At 42.0% G+C, this 11,962-nt stretch overlaps 2 long non-coding RNA genes across 2 annotated transcripts; one reads left to right on the top strand and one right to left on the bottom strand.

Annotated features, from left to right (window-relative positions):
* The first annotated feature begins 603 nt into the window (after window positions 1-603).
* Window positions 604-1,093, top strand: LOC118559122. The gene is made up of 2 exons (XR_004928665.1): window positions 604-688; window positions 963-1,093. It is a non-coding gene; the product is annotated as an uncharacterized LOC118559122 (long non-coding RNA).
* Window positions 1,094-3,225: 2,132 nt separating this feature from the next.
* LOC118559123 lies at window positions 3,226-3,944 on the bottom strand. Its single transcript, XR_004928666.1, has 2 exons — window positions 3,903-3,944; window positions 3,226-3,347 (listed from the first exon to the last, which is right to left on the bottom strand). It is a non-coding gene; the product is annotated as an uncharacterized LOC118559123 (long non-coding RNA).
* Window positions 3,945-11,962: the final 8,018 nt, after the last annotated feature.

Below are 11,962 nucleotides of genomic sequence, written 5' to 3'. Positions count from 1 at the left end.
TGTGCTGATAGCTGTGTCCCTCACAAATTCGATCAATTTATTCTCATACAGTTTATTACAAGTGATTAGAACTGTCAAAGCTTAATGCAGCTAAAGAAATAACATCAGTCCAGCTGTGCTGGGCTGTCAATACTGCAAACGTTTTGTTTGAATACTCAATAACGTATAGTTAATTTACAGTACAGTATAATAAGGTTTAAAGTATAATTCACTTGAAGAACAATACCGGCGTAATTATACAGAACAGTCATTTTGCCTGTTGACATAACAGAAATATGCTTTACATGTCATTTTGTTCTAGGGAGCAGGGAGCATACAGAGGAGTTGATAAAACTCCGTGGGCAAAATGACCACCTCTTTAACGGGGCCAAAAACACTGCTGTAGTCGGACGGAGGTAAGAGTTGAGGCATAATTCCATATACATGTTGCATTTATATGTAAAATTCACACAAGTTCAAAGAAGTCCTGTTCAAACACCTACGTACAAATATAATCTTTTGATCACATCAAATGATGCCCAGATGTGACTTTTTTTAATCTTATAGTTGTGATATTAGTGACCCTTGTGTGTTTATCTCTTCTCATTATTCTTGTTTAGAACAATCCTGCAAAAAACGGGCCTGGAGGGTGAAGTTGAGCCACAACAGGCCAAAAAAAAGTGGGACAACTTGGGAAAAAAAATACAAAGTATGTTCAGGTTTGGCTAATGTAATGAAATACACACACACACACACACACACACACACACACACACACACACACACACACACACACACACACACACACACATATATATATATATATATATATATATATATATATATATATATATATATATATATATATATATATATATATATATATATATATATATATATATATAACACTCCTTTTTTCTAGCTTCAAAGAATCACTACAGAAAATTGCATCTGTTGACACAAATTGTTTTCCTCTACTTTAGGAATGCAAAGATCCAGGGACAGGGCAGGGGGTCAGTGGGAAGCCTACTGCTGCCACCTGGCCATGGTTTATCCTCAGGTTCTGTGTTGCTGTTATTGTTAAATTAAATTATTAAATTGTTTATAAAAGTTATTGTTGTCTGTGTGTTCTTAAAGTCTTTTAACCTTTTACATCATCTGTTTCATCACTTCTTTACAATTTAAGTAAACTTAGAACAACTTCTCAGTGATAACATCAATTTATTTTTAGGGAAACAAGTATTTACAATAAACTATCAAAAACATTTTAACTATTTACATTACATTTTAAAAGTAACAACTACAACTATTTACAGAAGATATAAAATAAATATTACTAAAGAACATATATATATATATATATATATATATATATATATATATATATATATATATATATATATATATATCAGTGTTGTAGTACTCGAGTCCGAGACTCGAACTCGAGTCCGAGTCATTAGCTAAATTTAGAGACTCGTGACTTGACTTGGACTTGAGCACTGATGACTCGAACTTGGACTCGGACTCCTACATTCAGATCATTCTGACTCGGAAATTGAGAAAAAGACTCGACTTTTTTTTATATCATTAGGCTATAATTTTAATATGTCATTAGAATATTATTTGGTGTATGATTTTAATATCTAAATGTCGTACCGCGCACGTGACGTCACCATCTCATGAGCAACGCCCCTTGCCGCTAAGGTTGGGCAAACAGTGTGAGAGCGCACGTAGCAGCCAGCCATTACACATGCAACAGATACAACTATATTACCGACTTTTCAGCTGTTAAACTTTCACAAGAGGATGTCCAGGTGCCCATTTTACTGGTAGAACTGTGGAACAACATACCAACGTTCAGCTCAAACAATGGCTTGAGTGTCGAGGGCTTATAAAGACTGGAAAACTGGCCGAGTTGATAGAAAGGTAAGTCGTTGTTTTTCTCCTGCTCGGCGTTCATAGCGTCATTTGCAGTTTTTTTCTGTTTGTAGTCACCGTCCAGGAATCGGTATACATTTTCCGGCCCGCCGAATAATTTAGTCCGGTCCGGTGGCGAAATGCATTATCATTATCCAACGGCTGGATCTCCTCGCTACATCGACCGGTCTGCACCAGATTTGTTGTGAGTAATGGGGGAACGCTGCCGAACACGTTTGTGGTGGCGGGCGGCCGGTGGTGCGCGAACCCCGCCGCGGCTCCGGGCGGCCGGGCGGCTCCGGGCGGCAGGCGGGCGGGTGGCTCCGGGCGGCCGGCGGGCGGGCGGCTCCGGCCGGCCGGCGGTGCGCGAACCCCGCCGGCCGCCCGGAGCCGCGGCGGTGCGCGATCCCCGCCCGCCGGCCGGCACCGCGGCGGTGTGCGAACCCCGCCCGCCGGCCGGCACCGCGGCGGTGGCCAATAGGCCGGAGTGCGCTTGGCTGCGAGGGCCGATCGACGCCGCTTGCGGCTTTAACATCCTTCATATGCGGCCTATCAGCGTACCTCGAGTCGCTGTTGCGCGTTCCATAACAACAATGTTTAAAAACCATGGTTAGGAGACGTCTTAGACTTGGGAAAAAGCGGTAGTTTTACCGAGTAAAACCAAGGGTAACTACAGCGAAAGAGTTATTAGTGCAATGGAATGTTACTGCTTCATGTCATACATCACACGTCAATAGTGACTCGACTCGGATGAGTAGTGGACTCGACTCGGACTCGACTCGGATTTTTTTTTTAATGACTTGGACTTGACTCGGACTTGAACACTGGTGACTCGAACCTGGACTCGGACTCGAGGCATAGTGACTTGACTACAACACTGATATATATATATATATATATATATATATATATATATATATATATATATATATATATATATATATATATATATACAATTTTGACTGAGCAGGAGTCCCTGGTGGTGCTGCTGGACTGGATGGGATGCCACACAGATGACCTTGGAGTCTTATCACTGCGAGTGGGACATCATCTGGGGGGTGGGGGATGCCTCTCTACACTGTTCACCACATCGTCCATCAGGGTTTGCAGGGCTGACCCAACTGACCGCTGCCATGTTCCTAAAAATGTTTAAGAAGATGCAGAAAATGACTTTACTACAACTGTTTTCATAACCCTTACATGAGAAAAGCTAAAAAGTGATTATACTTGCCATCTAAATGTAATCGTGGTCGGGTAGACCCTCCTCCAGGGCAGACACCTCAGCAGACAGCTGGTCCCGCCAGGGAGCACCGCTGACTGCCTCCAACACGTTCTCCCCCTCCTCATCCTCTGGCATGTCGTCCTGCACTTCATCGTCTGGGGCCATGATGTCACCGGCTCCCAGGCAGATGTTGTGCATTTAAGTTGATGCAGCAGTACATCGGCCTTGTCTGGATAGAGACATGAAGATTAAGAACAACAGGATTAGATGATAGCAATTTCATTTTAGCTGATATAATTCTAGTGAATGTTAACCGCTTAACGCCTGGTGTTACTAATTTGTGACCAAACAATTCTGGCCTTTACTTATTTTACTTCATCTAGATCCCCTATTTAACTTTTTTTTTTTTTTACGTTTTTATATTTATATTTCCTGTATTATTTTTTCGTTATATAATTACAAATAAAATCAGGCAGTAAGGGGATAACAATTTAGACAAATAATGATTTATTTCTCAATATTAGTTTTATTTGGCTTCTCAACACATTAGTGATACTGAAAGTAGTGATTTAAATCAGTTATTTACAGGGTTTGTACACATTTAACTATTCAATTCAAATTACTAAAGTTACAAACATAAGCCTATATCAAGTCTTACAAATAAATATAACATTTTATATTTAAACATATTCGTCAATCTGCTGACAAGCGTTTGATTAATAATTGGTATATTATGATCATTAGCAGGTCCCTGTGGGTGAAAATAATAGCAGGTAAATGTTACCTCTCCACTGCGCTCCTCCAGCCTGAGAAAAATTTGTCGCCGGTTTTGGATGCCGACTCTCCTCCTCCAATAACAAGTAAATAAAAAAAAAAAATTCAATATCCATTTTTTTGCGTCGTTTATTCGCGTTGGTGCTGTTTTCGCCGAGCTTGGGGTAGACGTGATGACGTCGTGTCGCAACCAGGAAGTGCTCCAAAGGCTAGACCGTCCCATTTACCAAAGGCTGAGTAGGCTGGGTCCTTCGAAGGACGCAGCCGCCGAATTGAGACACAGCTACAGTTTAAATAAAAATGTAATATTACATTTGTCTTAGTTTGCTCCTGTCATACTCTGTGGTCTAGGTGCAGGCCTGGTTTCCCTGCTCTTTCTCCTCTGCAGGGCTGGACGGGCAGGTGTGAGACATCAGAGCTGATTACCACCCTTTATAAGGAGCTGGAACCAGGAGGTTCTCTTGCGTGGTACAGATCTAACCTTGTTTTCTCTCGTTATTTCCTGAAAGCTTTTACTAACCTTGTTCCTGTTGCCTCTTTGCCTTAGAAACCCGTTCATCTGTTCTCTGACTGGATACCTCGTTCACGCTACCAGAAGTCATCCTGGACCAGTCCACAAGAACCAAGTTGAACCCTGTTAGCCCTCCTGCCTGTGCTCACCTGCCTGTCCACCCTCCAGTCAGTCACAACACCGAGAAGGAACCAGGACTTGCACCGACAACCCGGACTTCTGCGCAGCACCTCCCCTCTGCACCAAACCCAAGCTACCGCCTCAGTGAGTTCCCGACCAAGCCTCATCTTCACAATAACCAAGCTCAAGTTGTTTACCACCCTCTTCATCTTTCCGGCAGAACCCGTGAGACCTTCAACCCACAGAAAGAACCATCCTTTTCCAACCATACAATAAACCTTTTAAAAATCTACTTATTTGTCAGTCATTGCATTCTTCAGAGTCACATTTACATAAATATGATCCACAATCACCTGATAATGCCACTAATCTACATTCATATAACATAACTATGCACCATTAATTAACTCAGATTTCCTTCAATAATGCACTTACAGATGCACTGCATGCAGTTTTTGAGCATTAATCTTAAGGCTTCAGTTACAGAAATGTGCCATTCAAGAAATAAGAGAGTGCAAATAGACATTGCCAACAGTTTGATTGTGACATGATGGACCACAAACTTCCCATTAGGGGCTGATTGCCAGAAGTTTCTGAGTTTATTAGTTCTGGATTTGATGCTCCTGAAACTTTCCCTGATGGAAGTGGGTTAGCTGCATAAACTGAGTCCAGATCCTGCAGACGGTATCCCACAATCCCCTGCTCTGTCCTCTGTGCATGGTCCTTCCTCTCCTGGACTGTGCAGCTCCCACACCACACAGTTATTCTGAGACATAAACGCTCTCTATTGTAGCTCTGTAGAACTTCTTTAGCAGTTTAGAGGGAAGTCCAGACCTTCTCAGGTGTCCTGAGGAAGAAGAGCTGTTGTTGGGCCTTCTTCACCAGGTGGGAGGTGTTTACAGTCCAGGAGGTCAGAGGAGGTGTGGATGTCCAGGAACTTTATGCTCCACCACCTCCCCCAGTACGTCGTCTTGACCCGGTTGGCAGTCCTACTTCCTAGGGGACGGTCTTATGCATGTTGTGCACAAGCTTTAAGGTTTGCATGGTGTATATCTAGTCCTGTCTGTCTTACATTCTTTCAGTAAATCCACAATCTTCTGTGTGCTGCACAAATAAAGAGGAAAGTTAAAGGACGTATTGTACAGCTTGAAGCTTTGCAGTAAAATGTCTAGCTGTGTGATGTAGCATGGCGAGTTGAGGCGTTTATTTAAAGGAATGAAAAGCTTACATCCACACATGAGAGTCGGAGGCATGGTGCTGCAAAGGGGGGGAGGGGGGGGGGGGCATGAGGTAAGTCCTCCTGGCTGCAAACGCTTGAAGCAGCGTATGATGTCAGCCACATGTGAAATATACATTTTTATCTGAAAATCCTGTTTTACCAATAACTGCAACATTTTCTCTTTTTCCTTTTCTGCTAGGTTCAGAAAGCTTGTTGTTCATATCACTGATCTAGTATTTATTTATGTCTGTGTGTTTTTTTTCCACTTTCATGGTTCAAATTTTCCCATTGTCAGACAGTAAAGGTATTCTATTCAATTCTATTCTATTAAGATTATATTTGATGTGAATAGCTTTATAAATGAACTGAAGTGAATTTGTTTCCTCCAGAAACCAGAAGAAGCTGTGAGGCTGTTAAGCAGGAGGAAGAGGAGCTGAGAGCTTCAGGGAGGAGCTGAGCTGTTACTGAACTATAGAAGAGACACAAACTTCCACATTCAACCCAGTTCACCACACCAACATCAACTCTGCTCATCATGGACTATTATGGACTTTCTCTGATCGTTGCCTCACTTCTGACAGGTCAGATTGGGTCTGGATGCTTTAAACTGGTAAAATGTGTGAACGACTCATTATGAAAACTTTTAGAACTTCAATAGTAACACATGTTTCTTCCTTTAGGTGTCAGCTGTGATCAACTGACTCCACATGAAAAGGAGATGTTCAGTTTAGAGGGCAGATCTGTTACTCTGAGCTACAATTTTTCAAGAAAAGCAACAAATGATTATTTCTTCTGGTATCGACAAAATCCAGGAAAACCTCCAGAGTTCCTGATCTCTCACTCAGGAACAGGAGGAGAAATGTCTCAGCCGGTTCCTGGTCTGTCCTTTAAATTGAGTGAAGATAAAACCCAGATGGACCTGCTGATCTCCTCTGCTGCAGTGACAGACTCTGCTGTGTACTACTGTGCTGTGAGGCTCACAGTGACAGGAAACAGCAGAACTCTGTACAAGAACCTGCAGTACTCCACAACATCCACTAGAGGGCCTCACACACTGTTCAACCACTGATTGTTGAGTCCTTGGACTGATGACAAAGACAACAGAGACATGAAGCAGTAAAGATCAGAGACAGAGCTGCTGTGGAAGCAGGAAACTCTCTGATTGGTTGAGTAGAAGTGACCCCGCCCACTGAACTTCAGCTCCTCCAATGACATTATGTCTTCCTCCTGCAGTGGAGGAACATTGTTCATCTGCTGTGTGGCTTTCAGAGCTCCACAGACATGTTGCTTTACCTCTTTTTGCTTCTATCTCACATTAGAGGTGAGTTTAAGAACAGGGATTCAGGTTTTGTTCCAGCTGCTGCATTAACCACAGATACAGACTGCATTTCACTACTTTTCTGCTTCCTTTGCTCTGATAGAAGGAAAATCAGCTTTTCATCATCTTGGAAACTGAACTGACAGAGTTCTCCAGTTGATTTAGTTGTGAATGTCCACAGAGTAACACTGAACAGGGGACATGTGTCCACTGTCTTCTCCTCTTCTCCCCTCTGCGTATTTGTGAGGTGAATTGACCTTTTTCACACTTCTGGGTTTTAAAGCGGATGTGGGGTTTGACAACTTCCGGTGGCTATAGCGTTAGCATTAAAAGCCTCAAGAAAATGGCTCAGTCTCGGCGCAGTTGTTTTTGTTCTGTACCTGGTTGTTCATGTGGGGCAAGAAAACAGCCATATCTGTCCTATCATGCATTTCCGACGGACCCGGACCAATGGAGGGAGTGGATCCACGCGATCCGATGAGATGAAGGTCCCAACTTTTGCATAAAGACAAGGAGCACTTTCGTATGTAGCCGCCACTTCACACTGGAGGATTTTGTCGGCGAATCTCCTACCAGCCTCCTTAAAAGTGGAATTGTTCCTTCCCTTTTCACCTGGAATAACTTTACTGCACCAGCAAAGAGAGAGTCTGCTTTCGAGAGGGCTAAGAAACGGCAGTTTGTCCTCTCTCAGGAAGCTAGCCAGGATAAAGATGCTACTGTGGACCATGATTATGTGGCACATCCACCCGCAGGTAAACATCAAATTAAGGTAGTACATCGTATACATTTGGCATGTAAGATAATTTCAGTCAAATATACCTATTGCTATAATAATTTTATTATTATTATTATTATGTTCACATAATAATGAAATAATTGCTAATCGATTACGTGGTAGTTGTGTATTTTGTGCTAAATAACTACCACAAAATGTGGTAGTTATTTAGCATAATTTTGTGGAGATTATGTAAATACATACATGCTCCAACTCCCAACATCGATTGATCTTCACATAAGTAATGTTACATCTATATAATTAAAACTTCTCGCCAACCGCATGTTATATTTTATTTTATGGTTTTACAGCTGCACTTGATGAAGCTCTGGATTACATCAAGGAGTTGGAGGCCAGACTTCAAAAAGTGGATTTGTCTGCCACACTTTTTAGTCGCTACTGTGGCTCTGATGACCAGATCCGATTCTACACCAAATTTCCATCTGATTGTGTGTTCCGGATCTTCTGGGAGTCCATTGCACCCTCTGCATCACGCCTGGTGTACTGGACCAGAGCACAGAAACTTGGAGAGGAAGCCTGTGCTGAAGCCAGCTCTGCCCGCTGCATGCCTCTGATCGATGAGTTCCTGATGTTCTCATTCAGGGTAGCAGTGGGCATGAAGGAGCAGCTCATCGCTGACATGTTTCAAGTCAGCATAGCTACTGTCAGCCGAGTGATCATCACTTGGGGCAACTAACTCTTCACTGTGTTCGCTTCCATCAACCTGTGGATTAGTCGTGAGAAGGTAAAAGCCAGTATGCCTCAGAGATTTATGAAGTTGTCTCCAAATGTCCGTGTCATCTTGGACTGCACAGATGTTGCTCTGGAGACGCCATCATCCCTCACCTTACAGTCTGAAACGTTCTCAGCCTACAAGAACCACACCACTCTGAAAGGGCTGATCGGAGTTGCTCCCTGTGGGTTGGTGACATTTATTTCAGCATTGTACACAGGCTGCATCTCAGACAAAGAAATAATGAAGGTCAGTGGAATCCTTCCTCTGCTGGACCTGGGAGATGAAGTCATGGCAGATAAAGGATTCCTCATTCAAGACCTCCTTCAAGAAGTTGGAGCCAAACTCATCATTCCACCATTCAGGCATCCTGGCCAGTTCAGCAAGAAAGAAACAGAGGAGACCCAGACCATTGCTCGCCTGCGGATCATTGTAGGGCGATCGATCGCTAGAGTAACGTGCTACCACATCTGGGATTCTCTGGTGCCTCTCACTTTAATTCAATTCAATTCAATTCAATTTTATTTATATCGCGCCAATTCATGAAACATGTCATCTCAAGGCACTTTACAAAATCAAGTTCAATCATATTATACAGATTGGGTCAGATTATACAGATTGGTCAAAAATGTCCTATATAAGGAAACCAGTTGATTGCATCAAAGTCCCGACAAGCAGCATTCACTCCTGGGGAACCGTAGAGCCACAGGGAGAGTCGTCTGCATTGTACATGGCTTTGCTGCAATCCCTCATACTGAGCAAGCATGAAGCGACAGTGGGAAGAAAAACTCCCCATTAACGGGAAGGAAAACCTCCGGCAGAACCGGGCTCAGTATGAACGGTCATCTGCCTCGACCGACTGGGGTTACAGAAGACAGAGCAGAGACACAACAAGAGAGACAAAAAAGCACAGAAGCACACATTGATCCAGTAATCTGTTCTATATTAGATGGTAGTAGCGGGTGAGCCGTCTTCTCTGGATGATGTCACAGTTAACAGAACGCCAGACCAGGTGTACCTACTATGAAGAAAAAGAGAGAGAGCAAAAAGTTAAAAGCTGAAATGACGACAGTCATTTCAATGTAATACAATGCAAAACTGGAGAACAGTAGACTGAAGAACAGTAGAAATCAGTAGAGTGAGAAAATTAGACCCTGATGTCCTCCAGCAGCCTAGGCCTATCACAGCACAACTATAGAGATAGCTCAGGGTAACATGAGCCACTCTAACTATAAGGTTTGTCACAAAGGAAAGTTTTAAGATTAGTCTTAAAAGTAGACGGGGTGTCTGCCTCACGGACCAAAACTGGGAGTTGGTTCCACAGGAGAGGAGCCTGATAGCTAAAGGATCTGCCTCCCATTCTACTTTTAGAGACTCTAGGAACCACCAGCAGACCTGCAGTCTGAGAGCGAAGTGCTCTGTTAGGAACATACGGGGTAATCAGAGCTCTGATATATGATGGAGCTTGATTATTAAGGGCTTTATACGTTAGAAGGAGAATTTTAAATTATATTCTTGATTTAACAGGAAGCCAATGAAGGGAAGCTAAAATTGGAGAAATATGATCCCTCTTGTTGATTTTCATCAGAACTCTTACTGCAGCATTTTGGATCAGTTGAAGGCTTTGAACTGCATTTTGTGGACTTGTAAAGAATTACAATAGTCCAGCCTTGAAGTAACAAATGCATGGACTAGTTTTTCAGCATCACTCCTGGACAGAATGTTTCTAATTTTGGCGATATTCCGGAGGTGAAAAAAGGAAACTCTGGAAACCTGTTTAATATGGGATTTAAATGACATGTCTTGGTCGAAAACAACACCAAGATTTTTAACTTTATTACCAGAGGCCAAGTTAATGCCATCCAGATTAAGTGATTGATTAAGAACTTTATTTTTTGAAGACTCTGGCCCAAAGATTACAACTTCTGTCTTGTCAGAATTTAAATGCAGGAAATTTAAAGTCATCCAGCTTTTGATGTCATCAAGACATGACTGCAGTCGAAGTAACTGATTGAAATCATCAGGATTAATGGATAAATATAGCTGAGTGTCATCAGCATAACAGTGGAAATTAATCCCATGCTGTCTGATAATTTTGCCAATCGGAAGCATATATATAGTAAATAGAATTGGTCCAAGGACTGAACCCTGTGGTACTCCACAAGTGATCCTAGAGTTTGAGTTAGATTTATTATTAACATGAACAAACTGGAATCTGTCCGACAGATAAGATTTAAACCAGCCTAATGCTTTTCCCTTAATCCCTACAGTATGCTCAAGTCTTTGTAGGAGAATATTGTGATCAACTGTATCAAATGCAGCACTGAGATCTAACAGGACAAGTATAGACACAAGTCCATTATCTGAGGCCACGAGAATATCATTGGTGACCTTCACCAGAGCTGTTTCAGTGCTATGATGAGCTCTAAAGCCTGACTGAAACTCCTCAAGTAGGTCATTAAATGTTCACATAGTTGATTAGCAACTACTTTCTCAAGAATTTTAGATAAGAAAAGAAGATTAGATATAGGTCTGTAATTTACTAACTCATCTTGATCAAGAGATGGTTTCTTAAGTAAAGGTTTAATAACAGCTACTTTAAAAGCCTGTGGTACATATCCATTTACCAAGGATAGATTAATCATGTCTAAAATAGGACCACTGATCAGAGGGAATACCCCCTTAAACAACTTGGTTGGGATTGGGTCTAACATACATGTAGAAGGTTTAGATGAAGCAAAAATTTTAGATAGCTCAGAAAGCTCCACTGCTTTTAAACAGTTCAGACACTGCGCAGGTTCTAAGGATTCCTCCAATGCTGCCTCACTTACTGAGGACGAGGTAATCATGTTTGGGAGGATGCAAATTATTTTATTTTTAATGGATTCAGTTTTATTTATGAAGAATCCCATAAAATTATTACTGCTAAGAGCTAAGGGAATGGATGGATCAACAGAGCTGTGGCTCTGGGTAAGTTTGGCAACTGTACTGAAGAGAAATCTAGGATTATTCTTATTCTCCTCAATTAATGATGAAAAATATGCTGCTCTAACTCTGCGAAGGGTCTTGTTATACAACAATAGACTGTTCTTCCAGATTAAGTAGGATTCCTCTTGGTGTGTAGAGCGCCATTTTCTCTCCAATTTCCTAACATTGTGCTTCAAGGAACGCAGCTCTGAATTAAACCAAGGAGCCAGCTTCCTGTGAATAATCACCTTCTTTTTCAAGGGCGCTACATTGTCTAATGCAGAACGCAATGACGAAGTCATACCGCTTACAAAGATATCTATTTGTGAATTGGAAGAAACAACATTGCTGCCATCTACAGGGCATTTCTGCAATACGGAGGACATTAAAAACGGGACAGACTCTTTAAGTTTTGATACAGCATTAT

The sequence above is a fragment of the Fundulus heteroclitus genome, unplaced genomic scaffold (assembly GCF_011125445.2).
Source record: "Fundulus heteroclitus isolate FHET01 unplaced genomic scaffold, MU-UCD_Fhet_4.1 scaffold_230, whole genome shotgun sequence".
NCBI lineage: Eukaryota > Metazoa > Chordata > Actinopteri > Cyprinodontiformes > Fundulidae > Fundulus > Fundulus heteroclitus.
Note: the sequence above shows the minus strand (reverse complement) of the source record. Positions and strands in the feature narration are given on the sequence as shown.